General features: G+C 38.7%; 1 protein-coding gene across 2 annotated transcripts in view; it reads right to left on the reverse strand.

The window, feature by feature from the left end:
* Positions 1-18,657, reverse strand: part of MBD5 (methyl-CpG binding domain protein 5) — a 230,624-nt gene that overhangs the window by 141,494 nt on the left and 70,473 nt on the right. For both annotated transcript variants that reach the window (XM_061135123.1, XM_061135125.1), the window contains exon 2: positions 6,800-6,921. The gene's annotated coding sequence lies outside the window, so the exon portion shown is untranslated. The remainder of the gene's footprint in view (positions 1-6,799; positions 6,922-18,657) is intronic.

Here is an 18,657-nt window from a genome sequence, read left to right on the forward strand (position 1 = left end):
AAACCACTTCAGTATTCTTGCCTTGAGAACCCCATGAATAGTATGAAAAGGCAAAAAGATATGACACTGAAAGATGAACTCCCCAAGTGCCCAATATGCTACTGGAGAAGAGTGGAGAAATAACTCCAGAAAGAATTAACAGATGGAGCCAAAGCAAAAACGAAGCCCAGGTGTAGATGTGACTGGTGATGGAAGTAAACTCCGATGTGATAAAGAACAATATTGCATAGGAACCTGGAATGTTAGTACCTGAAGAACTATGGACAGATGTTCCTGACACTGTACAGAAGGCAGTGATCAAGACCATTCCTAAGAAAAAGAAGTGCAAAAAGGCAAAATGGTTTTTTGTCTGAGGATGCCTTACAAAGAGCTGTAAATAGAAGAGAAGTGGAAGGCAAAGGAGAAAAGGAAAGATATACCCATTTGAATGCAGAATTCCAAAGAATAGCAAGGAGAAATAAGAAAGTCTTCCTAAGTGATCACTGCAAAGAAATAGAGGAAAACAATAGAATGGGAAAGACTAGAGATTGCTTCAAGAAAATTAGAGATACCAAGGGAACATTTCATGCAAAGATGGGCTCAATAAGGGACAGAAATGGTATGGACCAAAAAGAAGCAGAAGCTATTAAGAAAAGGTAGCAAGAATACATGGAAGAACTATACAAAAAAGATCTTAATGACGCAGATAATCACGATGGTGTGACCACTCACCTAGAGCCAGACATCCTGGAGTCAAGTGGGCCTTAGGAAGCATCACTATGAACAAAGGTAGTAAAGGTGATGGAATTCCAGCTGAGCTATTTCAAGTCCTAAAACATGATACTATTAAAGTGCTGCAATCAATATGCCAGCAAATCTGGAAAACTCAGCAGTGGCCACAGGACTGGAAAAGGTCAGTTTTCATTCCAATCCCAAAGAAAGGCAATGCTAAAGCAAGTTCAAGCTACTGCACAACTGCACTCATCTTACACGCTACCAAAGTAATGCCTCAAATTCTTCAAGCCAGGCACCAATAGTACGTGAACCAAGAACTTCCAGATGTTCAAGCTGGATTTAGAAAAGGCAGGGGAACTGCCAACATCCGCTGGATCATCGAAAAAGCAAGACAGTTCCAGAAAAACATCTACTTCTGCTTTATTGACTACACCAAAGCCTTTGACTGTGTGGATCACAACAAACTTTGGAAAATTCTTAAAGAGATGGGAATACCAGACTACCTTATTTGTCTCCTATGAAACTTGTATGCAGGTCAAAAAGCAAGTTAGAACCAGACATGGAACAACAGACTGGTTCCAAAAATGGGAAAGGAGTATGTCAAGGCTGTATATTGTCACCCTGCTTATTTAACTTATATGCAGAGTATATCATGAGAAACGCTGGGCTGGAAGAAGCACAAGTTGGAATCAAGACTGCTGGGAGAAATATCAGTAACTTCAGACACACAGATGACACCACCCTTATGGTAGAAAGTGAAGAAGAACTGAGGAGCTTCTTGATGAAACTGAAAGAGGACAATGGAAAAGCTGGCTTAAAACTCAACATTAAAAAAACTAAGATCATGGCATCTGGTCCCATCACTTCATGGCAAATAGATGGGGAAAAAACGGAAACAGTGAAAGACTTTATTTTCTTGGGCTCCAAAATCACTGCAGATGGTGATTGCAGCCATGTAATTGAAAGATGCTTGCTCCATGGAAGAAAAGCTATGACCAACCTAGACAGCATATTAAAAAGCAGAGACACTACTTTGCCAACAAAGGTTCCTCTAGTCAAAGCTTTGGTTTTTTCAATAGGCATGTATGGATGTGAGAGTTGGACCATAAAGAGGGCTGAGTGCCAAAGAATTGATACTTTTGAACTATGGTGTTGGAGAAGACTTGAGAGTCCCTTGGACTGCAAGGAGATCAAATCAGTCAATCCTAAGGGAAATCAGTCTTGAACATTCATTGGAAGGACTGATGCTGAAGTTGAAGATCCAATACTTTGGGCACTTGATGGAAATAACTGACTCACTGGAAAAGACCCTGATGCTGGGAAAGACTGAAGGCAGAAGGAGAAGGGGACAACAGAGGATGAGATGGTTGGATGGCATCACTGACTTGATGGACATGAGTTTGAGCATGCTCCGTGATTTGGTGGTGGACAGGGAAGCCTGGCGTGCTGCAGTCCATGAGGTTGCAAAGTGTCAGACACGACTGAGCAACTGAACTGAACTATTGATAATTACCTAAATATAAATGGGTTAAATGCTCTAATCAAAAGACATACTGGTTGAATGGATACAAAAACAAGACCTGTATATATGCTGTCTACAAGCGACCCACTTCAGATCTAGGGACACATACAGATCAAAAATGAGGGGATAGAAAAAGGTGTTTCATGTAAACAGACATCAAAAGAAAGCTGGAGTAGCAGCATTTTTATCTGACAAAATAGACTTTAAAATAAAGACTGTTATAAGAGACAAGGAAGGACACTACATAATGATGAAAGGATCAATCCAAGAAGAAGATATGGCAATTGTAAATATTATGCACCCAATGTAGAAGGACCTCAATATGTAAGCCAAATGCTAACAGCTATAAATGGGGAAATCAACAGTAACACAGTAACAGTGGGGACTTTAACACCTCACTCATACCAATGGATCATCCAGATAGAAAATAAAGAACACAAGCTTTAAATGTTACATTGGAAAAGATGGATCTAATGGATATTTATAGGATATTTCATCCCCAAACAGTAGATTTCACTTTTTTTTTAAGTGCACATGGAACATTCTTCAGGATTGATCATGCCTTGGGCCACTAATCAAGCCTTGGTAAACTTAAGAAAACTGAAATTATATCAAGCATTTTTTCCAACCACAGTGCTATAACATTAGACATTTCCTACAGAAAAAGAAAAACTGTAAAAACCTAAACACATGGAGCTTAAACAATACTCTTCTGAATGACCAAGAAGTCAGTGAAGAAATCAAAGAGGAAATAAAAAAAAATCCAGAGACAAATGACAATGAAAACACAACTCAAAACCTATGGGATGCAGCAAAAGCAGTGAAGTTTATAGCAATACAAGCCTACCTCAAGAAACAAGAAAAACACTGACTAAACAATCTAACCTTACACCTAGAGCAACTAGAAGAAGAAGGAAAAAACACCCCAAAGTTAGTAGAAGGACAGAAATAAGAAAGATCGGAGCAGAAATAAACAAAATAGAAACAAAGAAAACAATAGCAAAGAGCAATGAAACTTAAAAAGCGGTGCTTTGAGAAGGTAAATGAAATTGATAAATCTTATGCCAGAGTTATCAAGAAAAAAAGGGAGAGGACTCACATCAGTAAAATTAGAAATGAAAAAGAAGTTACCACTGACACCACAGAAATACAAAGGATATAAGAGACTATTACCAGGAACTATATGCCAATAAAATTGACAACTTAGAAGAAATGGACCTACATAAATCAATCAGTGTGATATACCCTATCAGCAAATTGAAGAATAAAAACCATATGATCATCTCAAGAGATGCACAAAAAGCTTTCAGCAAAATTCAACCCCCATCTATGACAAAAACTCCAGAAAGGGGCATAGAGGGAACCTATCTCAACATAATAAATAAATAATAAACCTACCTCAACATAATAAAAACCACACACACACACACACATATATAACAAATCCACAATGAACATAATTGTCAACAGTGAAAATCTGAAAGCATTTTCTCTAAGGTCAGGAACAAGACATGGATGCCTACTCTCACTACTTTTATTCAGCATAGTTTTGAAAGTCCTAGCCATGGCAAGTAGAGAAGAAAAATAAATACAAGGAAATCAAATTGGAAAAGAAGAAGTAAAACTGTCACTGTTTGCATATTACATGATACCCTATATAGAAAATCCTAAAGATGCTACCAGAAAACTACTGGAGCTAATCAATGAATCTGGTAAAGTTGCAGGATACAAAATTAATACACAAAAATCCCTTGCATTCCTGTACACTAACAATGAAGGAGCAGAAAGAGAAATTAAGGAAACAATCACATTTACAATCGCATCAAAAAGAATAAAATACCTAGAAAGAAACCTACTTAAGACCTGTACTCTGAAAACTGTAAGCTATTGAGGAAACAATTCAAAGATGACACAAATTGGAGAGATATGCCTTGTTCTTGGATTGGAAGAATCAATATTACCTAAATGACTATACTATCCAAGGTAATCTACACATTCAATGTCACTAATGGCATTTTTCACAGAACTACAACAACAATTTTACTATTTTGCATGAAAACACAAAAACACCCCAAATAGACAAAGCAATCCTGAGGAAGAAAAACAGAGCTGGAGGCATGAACTTCTCTGACTTTGGACTATACTACAAAGCTACAGTAATCAAGACAGTATGGTACTGGCACAAAAACAGAAGTATAGATCAATGAAACAGAACAGAAAGCCCAGAGATAAACTCACCCACCAACTGTCAAATAATCTATGACAAAGGTGGTAAGAATATATAGTGAAGAAAAGATAGTCTCTTCAAAAAGTGGTACTGGAAAAACTGGAAAAGCTAGCATGAAATTAGAATACTCCCTGATACCATACACAAAAGTAAACTCAAAATGGATGAAAGACCTAATTGTAAGGCTTGATGTTATAAAGAACTCTCAGAGGAAAATATAGGCAGAATACTCTTTGACATAAATTGTAGCAAGATCTTTTCTGTCTCACCTCCTAAAATAATGAAAATGAAACCAAACATAAAATAAATGGGATCTAATTAAACTTAAAAGCTTTTGCACAGCAAAGGAAAACACACAAAAAAGAAAAACCTAAAAAGACAAACCAACAACGAATTTATCTCCAAAACATACAAAGAGCTCATGCAGTTCAATTAAAAAATAAAAACAAAAAAACCCCTCAATCCAAAAATGGGCAGAAGACCGAAATAGATATTTCTCCAAAGAAGAAACACAGATGGCCAAAATGAACATGAAAAGATGCTCATCAGCAATTAACAGAGAACTTCAATTCAAAACACAATGAGGTATATGACCTCACATTGGTCAGAATGGTCATCATCAAAAATCCTACAAACAAGCCACGCTGGAAAGGGTCTGAAGAAAAGAGAACCCTTCTTTACTGTTGGTGGGAATGTAAATTGGTGCAGCCACTATGGAGAACATATAGAGGTCCTTAAAAAACTATAGAGCTCCCATGTTGCTGTTGTTTAGCTTCTCAGTCATGTCAATTGCTTGTGACCCCTATTACCATATGATCCAGCAATTCCACTCCTGGGCATATATCTGGAGAAAACCATAATTCCAAAAGATACATGCACCCCAATGTTCATTGCAGCACTACTTACAATAGCCAGAACATGGAAGCAACCTAAATGTCCATCAAGAGGTGAATGGATAAAGGAGACATGGTACATATATACAATGGAATATTAGCCACAAAAAAGCACAAAATAATGTCATTTGCAGAAAGATGGATGGGCTCAGAGATTGTCATACTGAGTAAAATAAGTCAGACAGAAAAGGACAAATATCATATAACATCGTTTATACGTGGAATCTAAAAAAAAATGATACAAATTAACTTATTTACAAAACAGAGTTACAGATGTAGAAAATAAATTTAAGGGGGAAAGAAAGGGGATGAGGGATACGTTGGGAGACTTGGATTGACATATACACACTACTATATACAAAATACATAATCGACAAGGACATAGTTCAAGAAATTCTACTCAATATTCTGTAATAACCTATATGGGAAAAGAATCTGAAAAAGAATGGATATAGGTATATGCATAACTGAATCACTCTGCTGGACACTTGGAACTAACACAACAGTGTAAATCAACTATATAAAATTAAATTAAAAAACTAAAATAGAGGCATTCTACAACTTAACTGGTGGTACCAAGGATAAGACTCCATCTGCCAACGAGGGGACATTGCTCTGATCCCTGGTCTGAGAAAATCCCACATGCTGCGGAGTGACAAAGCTCATATGCCACAACTACTGAGCCACACTCTAGAGCCTGTAAGGCTCATGACTGAGCCCATGGGCCACAACTACTGAAGCCCACACACTCCCGGGCCCACAAGCGATAACTACTGATCACGCATGCCGCAGTAACTGAAGTCTGCATACCCTAGAGCTCACAAACTGTTAACTACTGAGTTCATGTGTTGCAAATACAGAAGCCTGCACCTAGAGCCTGTGTTCTGCAACAAGATAAGCCACTGGAATGAGAAGCCCATGCACCACAACAAGGAGTAGCCCTTGCTTGCCACAACTAAAGAAAGCCTGAGCACAGAATGAAGACCTAGTGCAACTAAAAATAAATAAATAAATAAATAAATAAATAATTAAAAAACAGAAGCATTCTAGCCAAAGAGCATTTATATCCTATTATTTCTAGCCATAATATATATGTATATATGCATATAATAACATGTGTATATAATAGTATATATAAAAGACATATAACAATACATATATCAGTAAACTCTGAAAGGCAAACAACAAAATACAAAGAGCACTTATCTCAAGATGGTAGGATTATTATACATTTTCTGCTTTTCTTTTCTTTTTTACAATGAACAGGTATTAATTTTATAATAGAAATATATTTTAGAAGTGTTTTTATAACTTAACTATTTGGAGATGTGTGGCATTTAAGACTATAGATGTCAGCTGCTTTTCAGATTTAATAAAAATTAAATTCATAGACAAGAAAACTGTAATTATGTGAAGAATTCATGGAGAGAAAACAATTCCTACCTTGTGGAGAGAAACTGATAAAAACATAACATGTGCTGTGAGACCCAGCAGCGTAATGGAGGCAGTAAATCTCTAGATGCTCTATGCCTTTATGAGTCCCTATAAAGGAGTACCTCTTCTCTCTGTAACAGAAATAACACAGACACACACATTTATTTGAAGGAGAGGCTGAAAGAAAATCATCCTTAAGTACACACTGCAGCTATATAGGCTGCCTGTTTGCAAGTGGGATCTCAAAGAGAAACAGTTGGATATATCATTTATTGGTTGTACATCCTTGGGAAAGCTATTTATCCTCCCCATGCCTCAGTTTCCCCATCTGTAAAAGGGGATAATAATAGTACCAAAGTAGAAAGGTTATTATAAAGATTAATATTCTTAAATACAACACCGGCAGGTACAATAATAATAGAAAATACGATTAGTGTGCTAGGTGTGTGCTTAGTCGTTCAGTCGTGTTTGACTCTTTGCGACCCCATGGACTATAGCCTGCCAAACTCCTCTGTCCACGGGGATTCTCCAGGCAAGAATACTGGAGGAGTTGCCATGTCCTCCTCCAGGGGATCTTCCCAACCCAGGAATCGAACCCTGGTGTCCCACATTGCAGGCAGATTCTTTGCCAGCTGAGCTACCAGGGAAGCCCATATATCATTTACGTGGTTTTAAAGAGAAATAAATGGGTAGGGTTGATTCACAGAACATATTACTGTCAGTGATATTTTACTTCTGTTAGCATCTCAAGTAATTCTCATTTCATAGTTATGAGTGGATACTATTACCACCTGGCCCTCAGATTTTCAAATCAGAAACTTGATTTTATCAGAGCTTTCCAAACTTACAAGCAAACTCACAGGAACAGATAAGTTTAAAAAGGGAAATTTTTTGATTTTTCAAAATGATAGCCAATGGACTAGATAAAATATTATTTACTAATAGTTGATCTACTTAAGCACAGACCACTTAGAAATTACCTGGTTAGTGTAAAATTAAAGAAAATAGAATTGAAAACTCAAATTGGACCTTCTATGAAATCATAGCAGTGTGCCTTTCTACTTTGTTACCAATTTCTTCTTCCATTTGATATGAAACCTTGAGAAGGCACAGCATTACCAATGGAGCATTCTTGTCAAGAATATTTAATTTGAACCTAATAATTTTTTAAAAAAATGTCAGAAAAATTTAAATTAAGGGACATTCTGCAATTTGTCTAGACTTTTAAAAAAGATGTCAAGAACATGACATAAAAAGATTGATATTTTTTTTTAAGATTAAAGGATGCTAAAGAGGGTACCTTCTGGGACTGCGGCTGCCAGTGCCCCCATCCCTACTGCATGCCACTTCCAACCCATGCCTCTGTGGGAGACGCTCTAACACCAGCATTCTCCCAGTCAGATATGAAACCTGTGTCCCCTGCATTGGAAGTGTAGTGTCTTAATCACTGGACCTCCAGGGAAATCCTGTTTAAAAAAATTTTTTTTTATATATGGCCTTTGTACAAAAGTTTTGAAAATCCATCTCTGAAAATGTTTTCAGAGACGTTTTTGAACTATATGAGAGAGTAGTTTCATTAATACATGATACCATCCTGATGGAGGCAACGAAGACAATGGTGACCTCCTTCAAAAGGTCCAGTGCAGGCACTGCTGCACTCAGTCTCCCAACCCTGCAGCAGGCCACCGCTGACCCACGCCTCTGCCAGAGACTCCTGGACACACATGGGCAAGTCTGAGTCAGTCTCTTGCGGGGATATCAGAGACTGAGACAGAACTGTGTTTGAGGGTCTCCTGTGGAGGTATGGGTCAGCAGTGGCCTGCTGCAGGGGCAGGGGCTCTGGGTGCAGTAGACCTGGGTATGGATAGCCCTCTTGGAGGAGGTCACCATTAACCTCACCATAGAGCCGCAAGAACTTACACAGGATTAGGAAACAAACTCTTGGAGGGCGTAAAAAAACCTTGTACACAGCAGGATCCAGAAGAAAGGGGCAGTGACCCCACAAGAGACTGACTCGGACTTGCCTGTAAGTGTCCAGGAGTCTCTGGTGGAGGCGTGGGTCATGGTGGCCTGCTGCAGGGCCGGGGGCACTATGTGCAGCAGTGCCTGCCTGGGACCTTTTGAAGGAGGTCCATTATCTTCAGTACCTCCACGTAGATTGGCCTCAGGTCAAATAACAGGGAGGGAACACAGCCCCACCCATCAACAGAAAATTGGATTAAAGATTTACTGAGCATGGCCCCAACCATCAGACCAAGACCCAGTTTCCCCCTCAGTCAGTCTCTCCCATCAGGAAGCTTCCATAAGCCTCTTATCCTTCTCCATCAGAGGGCAGACAGAATGAAAACCACAATCACAGAAAACTAACCAATCTGATCACATGGAACACAGCTTTGTCTAACTCAAAGAAACTATAAGCCATGCTGTGTAGGGCCACCCAAGATGGAGAGGTCATGGTGGAGAGTTCTGACAAAACGTGGTCCACTGGAGAGGGCAAAGGTAAACCACTTCAGTATTCTCGCCTTGAGAACCACATGAACGGTATGAAAAGGCAAAAAGATAGGACACTGAAAGATGAACTTCCCAGGTCTGTACGTACCCAATATGCTATTGGAGATCAGTGGAGAAATAACTTCAGAAAGAATGAACAGATATAGCCAAAGCAAAAACAATACCCAGTTGTAGATGTGACTGGTGATGGAAGTAAAGTCCGATGCCATAAAGAGCAATATGCATAGGAACCTGGAATGCTAGTGCCTGAAGAACTATCAATAGAGGTTCATGATATTGTACAGGAGGCAGTGATCAAGAACATCCCCAAGAAAAAGAAATGCAAAAAGGCAAAATGGTTGTCCAGGGAGAATTTACAAATAGCTGAGAAAAGACAAGACGCGAAAGGCAAAGGAGTAAAGGAAAGATATAACTATCTGAATGCAGAGTTCCAAAGAATAGCAAGGAGAGATAAGAAAGCCTTCCTTGGTGATCAATGCAAAGAGATAGAGGAAACAATAGAATGGGAAAGACTGGAAATCTCTTCAAGAAAATTAGAGATACCAAAGGAATATTTCACGCAAAGATGGTCTCAATAAAGGACAGAAATGGTCCTTTATTAACAGAATAGTCTTTATTAACAAAAGCTGAAAGATATTAAGAAGAGGTGGCAAGAATACTGAGAAGAACTATACAAAAAAGATCTTCATGACCCAGATAACCATGATGGTGTGATCACTCACTTAAACCCAGACATCCTGGAATGCAAAGTCAAGTGGGCCTTAGGAAGCATCACTATGAACAAAGCTAGTGGAGGTGATGGAATTCTAGCTGAGCTATTTCAGATCCTAAAAGATGATGCTATGAAAGTGCTGCACTCAATATGCCAGCAAATCTGGAAAACTCAGCAGTGGCCACAGGACTGGAAAAGGTCAGTTTTCATACCAATCCCTAAGAAAGGTAATGCCAAAGAATGCTCAAACTTCTGTACAACTGGATTCATCTCACACGCTAGCAAAGTAATGCTCAAAGTTCTCCAAGACAGGCTTCAACAGTACATGAACCATGAACTTCCAGATATTCAAGCTGGATTTCGAAAAGGCAGAGGAACCAGAGATCAATTTGCCAACATCTGCTGGATCATCAAAAAAGCAACAGAGTTCCAGAAAAACATCTACTTCTGCTTTATTGACTATGCCAAATCTTTGACTGTGTGGATCACAACAAACTCTGGAAAATTCAAGAGATGGGAATACCAGACCACTTGACCTGCCTCCGGAGAAATCTGTACACAGGTCAAGAAGCAACAGTTATAACCGGACATGAAACAACAGACTGGTTCCAAATCGGGAAAGTAGTACGTCAAGGCTGTATATTGTCACCCTACTTATTTAACTTATATGCAGAGAACATCATGCGAAATGTCGGGCTGGATGAAGCACAGGCTGGAATCAAGATGGCCGGGAGAAACATCAATAACCTGAGATAGGCAGATGACACCACCCTTATATCAGAAAGTGAAGAAGAACTAAAGAGCCTCTTGATGAAAGTAAAAGAGGAGAGTGGAAAGTCTTGCTTAAAACTCAACATTCAGAAAGCTAAGATCATGGCATCCAGTCCCATCACTTCATGGCAAATAGACGGGGAAACAATGGAAACAGTGAAAGACTTTAATTCTTTGGGCTCCAAAATCACTGCAGATGGTGATTGCAGCCATGAAATTATTAAATTATTAAAGTACCAGATTCTTCATAGTCCCAGTTTGTAACTTTAGTTTATTAAAAACAGTTGTTGGTTTTGTTGGACTTGAATTTCCACATTTTACTGTTTCCTAATTATCAAATACTATTTTAATTGGTATTAAACGTTTACAAGTGACCCTGATATCATAACTTGTCTCTAATTAAATAATAGTATACTTATATCAGCACTCTCAAAAAATGCCTTTATAGCTCAGTTTTATTTTTTGTTTTTGCATTTTGTAGTTGGTATTTTCCATCATGAAAAAGTGTATACATTCCTGCTCATAATTGTTTATTATAGTTGTTGTTATCTTTAGGTATTGGTAATGAAAGACGGGACCAAAATTATCCTTATTCCCCAATTATCTGATTCTTTACCTAAAGGAGCCCAATATAGAGATAAGACCAAGGCAGTATCAAATGGAGCAGAGACTGCAAAGCACCATTTATTTCAACTGCACTCACTTAATTTCTGAGAAATGAGACAGGAGTTGAGCTAAAACTTACTTTTGCTTTAGCCAGAAAGAAAGCAATTGTCAGTAAAATTAATGATATAGACATGAAGAAATGGATGTATTTTAAGAAAGCAAATGCATTTTCATAGCCTTTGTGGTCATTTGTGATATCATTTATTTCTAATTCTTATTCTGATTTCAGAGAGTTTTATTTTACAAGTTTATAAAATTGGCTTTTATAGTGACTAGGTACCGTTTTTCAATTTTTCTTTAGTTGGTGTTGTTTTACTTATAAGTATGAAAATGATTGTACTTTACTACTCATTTCACACATGAGCAAGAGTATCCTCAAAATCCTTCAAGCTAGGCTTCAGCAGTACATGAACAGAGAACTTCAGATATACAGGCTAGATTTAGAAATGGTAGAGGAACCAGAGATCAAATTGCCAGCATTCATTGAATCATGGAGAAATCAAGAGAATTCCAGAAAAACATCTACTTCTACTTCACTGACTTTGCTAAAGCCTTTGACTGTGTGTAGTGGTGGGTAGTAGCTCAGTCATGTCTGATTCTTAGCGACCCCATTGACTGTAGCCCTCCAGGCTCCTCTGTCCATGGGATTCTCCAGACAAGAATACTGGAGTGGGTTGCCATTCTCTTCTCCAGGGAGCCTTCCCAATCCAGGAATAGAACCAGCATCTTTTGCGTCTCCTGCATTGGCAGGCGGATTCTTTGCCACTAGCACCACCTGGGAAGCCTTGGGCTTAGTCACTCTGCGTCTGACTCTTTGCGACCCCATGGACTGCATTCCACCAGGCTCCTCTGTCCATGGGGATTCTCCAAGCAAGAATATTGGAGAGGGTTGCCATGCCCTCCTCCAGGGGATCTTCCCAACCTAGGGTTGGGAAGAAATGTGGGTCTCCCACATTTCAGGTGGACTCTTTACTGACATGAGCCACCAGGGAAGCCTTGGATCACAACAAACTTTGGAAAATTCTTAAAGAGATGGGAGTACCAGGCCACTTTTCTTGTCTCCTGAAACACATGTATGCAGGTCAAGAAGCAACATTTAGAACCAGATATGGAAGAACCGACTGGTTCAAAATTGGGCAAGGAATATGACAAGGCTGTATACTATCACCTTGTTTAATTAACTTATATGCAGAGTACATCATGCAAAATGCCAGGCTGTATGAATCACAAGCTGGAATCAAGACTGTCAGGAGAAATATCAACAACCTCATATATGTAGATGTTACCACTCTAAGGGAACAAAGTGAAGAGGAACTAAAGAGCCTCTTGATGAGGGTGAAAGAGGAGAGTGAAAAAACTGGCTTGAAACTCAACATTCAAAAAACGAAGATAATGGCATCCAGTTCCATTGCTTCATGGCAAACAGAAGGGGAAAAGGAGAAACAGTGATAGATTTTACTTTCTGAGGTTCCCAAATCACCATGGGTGGTGACTGCAGACATGAAATTCAAAGATGCTTGCTTCTTGGAAGGAAAACTATGACAAATCTAGACTGTGTATTGAAAAGCAGAGACATCCCTTTGTTGCGAAAGGTCTGTAAAGTCAAAGATATGGTTTTTCCAGTAGTTGTGTACAGATGTGAGAATCAGGCTAGAAAGAAGTCTGAGCACTGAAGAATGTATGCTTTCGAATTGTGATGACTGGAGAAGACTGTTGAGAGTCCCGTGGACTGCAAGGAGATCAAACCAGTAAATCCTAAAGGAAATCAACCCTGAAGGTTCATTGGAAGGACTGATGCTGAAGCTCTAATACTCTAGCCCATCTGATGCAAAGAGCTGACTTTGATCAGAAAAGACTCTGAGGCTGGGAAGGACTACAGGCTAAAGGAGAAGGGGGCAACAGGATGAGATGGTTAGATAGCATCACTGACTTAGTGAACATGAATCTGAGCAAACTGGGAGATTGTGGAAGACAAAGGAGCCTGGCTTGCTACAGTCTAAGGGGTTGCAAAGAGTGAGACACAACTTAGTGACTAAACAACAGCAGTAGCTGATTCATGTTGTACAATAGAAACTAGCACAAAATTGTAAAGCAATTATCCTCCAATTAAAAATTAAAAAATTTAAATTTAAATTCTTAAATGCTATTGCATATGAATTGTTGGGTAAGTTTGTAGAAAACAGGTGTTACATCAGAAAAACATCTGCCATGCCTGCCAGCACAGCCTTCTTTCTGGTCCAACTCTAACATTTGTAAATGACTACTGAAAAAACCATAGCTTTGACTATACAAACTTTGTCACCAAAGTGATGTCTCTGCTTTTTAATAAGCTGTCTGGATTTGTCACAGCTTTCCTTCCAAGGGGCAAGCATCTTGAATTTCATGGCTGCAGTCACTGTCCACAGTGATTTGGGAGCCCAAGGGGAAAAAAATCTGTCACTGCTTCTACTTTTCCCTTTTTATTTGCCATGAAGTGATGCAACTGGATGCCATGATCTTCGTTTTTTGAATGCTGAGTTTCAAGACAGCTTTTTCACTCTCCTCTTTCACCCTCATCAAGAGGCTCTTTAGTTCCTCTTCACTTTCTTCCATTAGAGTGGTATCATCTGCATACCTGAGGTTGTTGACATTTCTCCCAGAAACTGTGATTCCAGCTTGTGATTGATGAACAACTGACTAGTTCAAAATTGGGAATAAGTACAACAAGGCTGTATGTTGTCACTTCTCTTATTTAATTTATATGCAGAGTACATCACCCAAAATGCCGGGCTGGATAAATCACAAACTGGAATCAGCTATGAGTATTCCATATATCCCCTTCCTCTTGAGCTCCCTCCCACCACCTCATCCCATTCCTCTAGGTCATCACAGAGCACTCAGCTGAGCACTCTGAGCTCTGACATCAGCTTCCCACTAGCTTTCTATTTTACACATGGTAGTGTACACATGTTAGTTGCTAAGTTTCTACAGATCATTGTTAATGTTGATATCATGCTGTTTGGTTTTGAATTTACACATGGAGATGGCTTAAAAAATCAAGTAGTCCTATAAGACTCATTTTTTTAACCATTTTCCAATATCCAGAAGCAATAATTTTCAATTGATTTTAGGTATTTCTTTAGGCATTTATGAAGAAGAATATCTCTAAATAAATGGCTATATTTCTACCTCTTGATTAATCTATTAAAATCCCACAACTCACATTTAAGGAGGTAATAAAAGGGGGATCATAGATAATATATAACTGGGGCTTGATGACTGTGGATTCCATAGAACTGACTATGCTGTTTTGTTCAGTAACCCCCAGTATCAATTTATTGAGAACCTTCTTTTTAATCCAGTTAGAGTCTCCAAAAAAGAATCTTTCAATCTTCTGCCTGGCGTTACTAGCATTTTACAAATAAAACAGTAAGGACTTGGGCTGTATATTGTCATCCTGCTTATTTAACTTATATGCATAGTACATCATGAGAAATGCTGGGCTGGAGGAGGCACAAGCTGGAATCAAGATCGCCGGGAGAAATATCAATAACCTCAGACATGCAGATGACACCACCCTTATGGCAGAAAGTGAAGAAGAACTAAAGAGCCTCTTGATGAAAGTGAAAGAGGAGAGTGAAAAAGTTGGCTTAAAGCTCAACATTCAGAAAACTAAGATCAGAGAGAACTTGGTGTCTGGCCCTCCACTGGGGGAAGAAGCACCAGAGATCATCTGTGGTTCCCATGATACAGCGGCTTTCCAGCCCAGACATCTGAAAAGACTCTGGAGCCCAAGTCCATGAGCAGCAAAAGCTCTGTGGAGCTGCAGAGGGTGGTGGCCCTCCCGGCCCAGGGTTGCAGCAACAGTGGCTTTCAGTGCTGTATAGTTGGAGAAGTCTTGAGACTACTGGAAGAATAAAACTGAAATCCAGAGGCAGGAGACTTAAGCCCAAAACCTGAGAACACCAGAAAACTCCTGACTACATGGAACTTTAAGTAATAAGAGACCGTCCAAAAGCCTCCATACCTACACTGAAACCAACCACCACCCAAGAGCCAATAAGTTTTAGAGCAAGACATACCACACAAATTCTCAAGGAACGCAGGAACATAGCCCTGAACGTCAACATACAGGCTGCGCAAGGTCACACCTAACACATAGACCCAACTCAAAACTCATTACTGGGCACTCCATTGCACTCCAGAGAGAAGAAATCTAGTTCCACGCACCAGAACACCTACGCAAGCTTCCCTAACCAGGAAACCTTGACAAGCCAATCGTCCAACCCACCCACTGGGCAAAACCTCCACAATAAAAAGGAACCACAGACCTCCAGAATACAGAAAGCCCACTCCAGACACAGCAATCTAAACAAGATAAAAAGGCAGAGAAATACCCAACAGGTAAAGGAACATGAAAAATGCCCACCAAGTCAAACAAAAGAGGAGGAGATAGGGAATCTACCTGAAAAAGAATTTAGAATAATGATAATAAAAATGATCCAAAATCTTGAAAACAAAATGGAATTACAGATAAATAGCCTGGAGACAAAGATTGAGAAGATGCAAGAAATGTTTAATAAAGACCTAGAAGAAATAAAAAAGAGTCAATTAAAAATGAATAATGCAATAAATGAGATCAAAAACACTCTGGAGGGAACCAAGAGTAGAATAACGGAGACAGAAGATAGGATAAGTGAGGTAGAAGATAAAATGGTGGAAATAAATGAAGCAGAGAGGAAAAAAGAAAAAAGAATCAAAAGAAATGAGGACAACCTCAGGGACCTCTGGGACAATGTGAAACGCCCCAACATTCGAATCATAGGAGTCCCAGAAGAAGAAGACAAAAAGAAAGGCCATGAGAAGATACTCGAGGAGATAATAGCTGAAAACTTCCCTAAAATGGGGAAGGAAATAGCCACCCAAGTCCAAGAAACCCAGAGAGTCCCAAACAGGATAAACCCAAGGTGAAACACCCCAAGACACATATTAATCAAATTAACAAAGATCAAACACAAAGAACAAATATTAAAAGCAGCAAGGGAGAAACAACAAATAACACACAAAGGGATTCCCATAAGGATAACAGCTGATCTATCAATAGAAACCCTCCAGGCCAGAAGGGAATGGCAGGACATACTTAAGGTAATGAAAGAGAATAACCTACAACCTAGATTACTGTACCCAGCAAGGATCTCATTCAGATATGAAGGAGAATTCAAAAGCTTTACAGACAAGCAAAAGCTGAGAGAATTCAGCACCACCAAACCAGCTCTTCAACAAATGCTAAAGGATCTTCTCTAGACAGGAAATGCAGAAAGGTTGTATAAACGTGAACCCAAAACAACAAAGTAAATGGCACCGGGACCACACCTATCAATAATTACCTTAAATGTAAATAGGTTGAATGCCCCAACCAAAAGACAAAGATTGGCTGAATGGATACAAAAACAAGACCCCTATATATGCTGTCTACAAGAGACCCACCTCAAAACAAGAGACACATACAGACTAAAAGTGAAGGGCTGGAAAAATATATTTCACGGAAATGGAGACCAAAAAAAGCAGGAGTCGCAATACTCATATCAGATAAAATAGACTTTCAAAATGAAAGGATGTGAAAAGAGACAAAGAAGGACACTACATAATGATCAAAGAATCAATCCAAGAAGAAGATATAACAATTATAAATATATATGCACCCAACATAGGAGCACCACAATATGTACGGCAAACGCTAACGAGTATGAAAGAGGAAATTAATAGTAACACAGTAATAGTGGGAGACTTTAATACCCCACTCACAACTATGGCTAGATCAACTAAACAGAAAATTAACAAGGAAACACAAACCTTGAATGACACAATGGACCAGCTAGACCTAATTGATATCTATAGGACATTTCACCCGAAAACAATCAACGTCACCTTTTTCTCAAGTGCACACGGAACCTTCTCTAGAATAGATCACATCCTGGGCCATAAATCTGGTCTTGGAAAATTCAAAACAATTGAAATCATTCCAGTAATCTTTTCTGACCACAGTGTAGTAAGATTAGATCTCAATTACAGGAAAAAAATTGTTAAAAATTCAAACATATGGAGGCTAAATAACACGCTTCTGAATAACCAACAAATCATAGAAGAAATCAAAAAAGAAATCAAAATATGCATAGAAATGAATGCAAATGAAACCACAACAACCCAAAACCTATGGGACACTGTAAAAGCAGTGCTAAGGGGAAGGTTCATAGCATTACAGGCTTACCTCAAGAAACAAGAAAAAAGTCAAATAAATAACCTAACTCTACACCTAAAGCAACTAAAGAAGGAAGAAATGAAGAACCCCAGGGTTAGTAGAAGGAAGAAATCTTAAAAATTAGGGCAGAAATAAATGCAAAAGAAACTAAAGAGACCATAGCAAAAATCAACAAAGCTAAAAGCTGGTTTTTTTGAAAAAATAAACAAAATTGACAAACCATTAGGAAGACTCATTAAGAAACAAAGAGAGAAGAACCAAATTAACAAAATTAGAAATGAAAATGGAGAGATCACAATAGACAACACTGAAATACAAAGGATCATAAGAGACTACTACCAGCAGCTCTATGCCAATAAAATGGACAACTTGGAAGAAACGGACAAATTCTTAGAAAAGTATAACTTTCGAAAACTGAACCAGGAAGAAATAGAAGATCTTAACAGAGCCATCACAAGCAAGGAAATCGAAACTGTAATCAGAAATCTTCCAGCAAACAAAAGCCCAGGACCAGATGGCTTCACAGATGAATTCTACCAAAAATTTAGAGAAGAGCTAACACCTATCTTACTCAAACTCTTCCAGAAAGTTGCAGAAGAAGGTAAACTTCCAAACTCATTCTATGAGGCCACCATCACCCTAATTCCAAAACCAGACAAAGATGCCACAAAAAAAGAAAACTACAGGCCAATATCACTGATGAACATAGATGCAAAAATCCTTAACAAGATTCTAGCAAACAGAATCCAACAACATATTAAAAAAATCATACACCATGACCAAGTGGGCTTTATCCCAGGAATGCAAGGATTCTTTAATATCTGCAAATCAATCAATGTAATACACCACATTAACAGATTGAAAGATAAAAACCATATGATTATCTCAATAGATGCAGAGAAAGCCTTTGACAAAATTCAACACTCATTTATGATTAAAACTCTCCAGAAAGCAGGAATAGAAGGAACA

The sequence above is a fragment of the Dama dama genome, chromosome 33 (assembly GCF_033118175.1).
Source record: "Dama dama isolate Ldn47 chromosome 33, ASM3311817v1, whole genome shotgun sequence".
NCBI classification, from domain to species: Eukaryota; Metazoa; Chordata; class Mammalia; order Artiodactyla; family Cervidae; genus Dama; species Dama dama.